Source organism: Octopus bimaculoides, chromosome 9 (assembly GCF_001194135.2).
Source record: "Octopus bimaculoides isolate UCB-OBI-ISO-001 chromosome 9, ASM119413v2, whole genome shotgun sequence".
Taxonomy (NCBI): Eukaryota; Metazoa; Mollusca; class Cephalopoda; order Octopoda; family Octopodidae; genus Octopus; species Octopus bimaculoides.
The window spans coordinates 73,727,043-73,729,902 of record NC_068989.1 but is presented as its reverse complement, the minus strand read 5'-3'; the positions used below and the strand labels follow the sequence as shown (position 1 = coordinate 73,729,902).

The 2,860-nt window shown below is 39.1% G+C and overlaps 1 protein-coding gene across 13 annotated transcripts in view; it reads left to right on the top strand.

The window, feature by feature from the left end:
- Positions 1-2,860, top strand: part of LOC106875983 (uncharacterized) — a 268,731-nt gene that overhangs the window by 230,516 nt on the left and 35,355 nt on the right. For 7 of the 13 annotated variants that reach the window (XR_008264921.1, XM_052970775.1, XM_052970772.1 and 4 more), the window contains one exon: positions 320-368. The exons of the other annotated variants lie outside the window; for them this stretch is intronic. The gene's annotated coding sequence lies outside the window, so the exon portion shown is untranslated. The remainder of the gene's footprint in view (positions 1-319; positions 369-2,860) is intronic. 13 annotated transcript variants of the gene reach the window in all.

The window sequence follows — 2,860 nt, the reverse complement described above, 5'->3', positions numbered from 1 at the left end:
ATATATAATGATTTGATTTTTCATCGTTCATCAACAACCTAGTTACTTATAGGATACTTGATTGTATCCCCGTGAGCTACAGTGGTGTAAAGACGTTTCTTCAAACCAGATCACAGAGTTCAGTTTATCAATGCTTTATAGCTATTTTACTGCGATTACTGCAATAATAAACCTGTAATATGTTTGAATAGTAATTCCACATTATAGCTTGTGTTACTGGGATACCGTTGAAGTATTTGTTTTTCTGTGTGTGTGTGTGTGTGTGTGTGTGTGTAAAAGTAACTATATTCATAAATATTGAAATACATTTGTTTTCCAGGGCACATAGCTACACATAAAATAGAGTCGAGCGTCCATTGCTTTCCAAGGTAAGTTGTAATTAGGCACGCAGCTGCTCTAGCATTGACTGAGATTTGAAACTGCGTCGTGGTGTAGACTGGCCTGATCCTTACTCACAGGAGTGTATAGGCAACTATATCCTTTCTACTAAGGCATAAGGCCTGAAATTTTGTTGCAGGGGATGGAGTTTAGTCGAGTACACCAACCATAGTACTCAACTCGTACTTATTTTATCAACTCAAGAAAGAATGAAAAGCAAAGTCGATCTCGGCTGCATTTGAACTCAGAGCGTAATGGTTGCAGAAATATTACAAAGCAATTTTTTTTCGGGCACGATAATGCGTCTATTAGTTCTGCAATTATATCGACTCCACTAATTCACTGTGGAGGCGTAATGGCCCAGTGGTTAGGGCAGCGGACTCGCGGTCATAGGATCGCGGTTTCGATTCCCAGACCGGGCGTTGTGAGTGTTTATTGAGCGAAAACACCTAAAGCTCCACGAGGCTCCGGCAGGGGATGGTGGCGAACCCTGCTGTACTCTTTCACCACAACTTTCTCTCACTCTTACATCCTGTTTCTGTTGTGCCTGTAATTCAAAGGGTCAGTCTTTTCACATTGTGTCACACTGAATATCCCCGAGAACTACATTAAGAGTACACGTGTCTGTGGAGTGCTCAGCCACTTGCACGTTAATTTCACGAGCAGGCTGTTCTGTTGATCGAATCAACTGGAACCCTCGACGTCATAAGCGACAGAGTGCCAACAACAATGCAGGGGTAGGTGAGAGGAGAAGATCACACCTGGAACGTCTCTCATCATAAATCTGTTCAATGAATCATGTTAGCAGTGACATAACGCTAAACAACAGCATCGGCAACATTGCCACAATACTGTAACCAACGGAGCCAATCACCTACCCCAAATCATCTACCCTGGTAGCACAAGCCTTCAGAGCATCGTACTTACTCGGACAGTACCAAATCAACAATTATGTGGCAATACTTTGTGGTGGGTCGCTGTAACATGATTGCAAATGAAACGAGATTTACTTTTGTTTCTATAATTCCATTGAAATACTCTGCTTTTGTCTCAATAAATTTGGAAAATAATGAGGGAAAATTAGCCCCGCGCTGTGGGGGTGGCTGCTGCGGCGAATGTCACTGGCCATTCTCTGCGGCAATACCTTTGCAATTATGTCCGTGAGGGGCGGCTAAACACGCCATTTGTTCTGGAGTGCACAACCTGTTACTCTTCACCCCCATCTTCTACTGCTTAATTCCACCCCCTGTTTTTTTTCCTTTTTCTTTGTTTACTTGTTAAAGTAATTATGGGTTTCCTTTTTCTCGGTAATTTGATCTTTTATACTTTAACAGTCTTTTTTTATCTTTTCTTCCTGTAAAAATATGCTTTTAACGAAATTTAGAAAAATAATTTTGATATTAAGCTGATATTTGGAGCAGAATTTAACACAAAATTTTGACGTGTGGTTTCAATTTAGATTACTTTAAAATAGAGTTGTTTTTTGTCATAAAACCATGGGCAGTCTCAGGTGGTTTCGTGTCAAAAGAGTTAATATGGTTTCTTAAATACGAAAAAATTGACACTACAATGGAATCTGTTTAGCTTGATTTGGAAGATTACAGCTGTTCTCTCTGTGCAGAGAAATCAAAAGTCTTTTTTTCTTTTTTCTTTTTTTTTCTTTTTTCTTTTTTTTCTTTCTTTTTGCAAGCCTACCGAGATTGATGTCATTAACATTCCGTTTAAACAATTGTGTGTCCATGACCGCAGGAAAAAGATGAAATAGTTTTAAAGGCTCGATACTCGAAGAACGAAGGACAAGGCGTAATCGTCGGTACAGACACGGTTGAGGTGGAATTAACATAGGAAATAAGACGTGAAGCGAGAGAAAGTGATTCAAAACCAGCTTATTCTGAGGAGTAGGGAGTCATTGTAGTCAAATGAGAGAAGGACATAAGGAGGAGATGTCACGTCTTTAGAGGTGGTGGTGGTGGTAGGAGGCTGGAGTAGGTTTGTGAGTGATTTGTACCAATCAATCGGGGAAGCCTTTTTTACGATTTGTTATAATAGTTGTCTCGATTTGTTATTTTATTATATAGACTATAGTTATTAGTAACATGGGTGAACCTATACTTAGCAAACGAGGGAACGTATCTGGCCGTTTGATCTATAACTAATATATTTGGTCAAATGTATGTGTATTCATTTATTTGTTTACATGTTTCAGTCATTTGACTGTAGCCATGCTGGAGCACCGCATTAACGACTTTTAGTCGAAGAAATCGCCCCCGAGACTTATCCTTTGTAAGCCTAGTACTTATTCTATCGGTATCTTTTGCCGAACCACTTATATACGGGGACATAAACACACCAGCATCGGTTGTCAAGCGATGGTGGAGGGGGAAAAACACAAGCACACAAATACATACATATATATATATATATATATATATATTATACACACACACACACATATATATATATATATATAAATATATATATA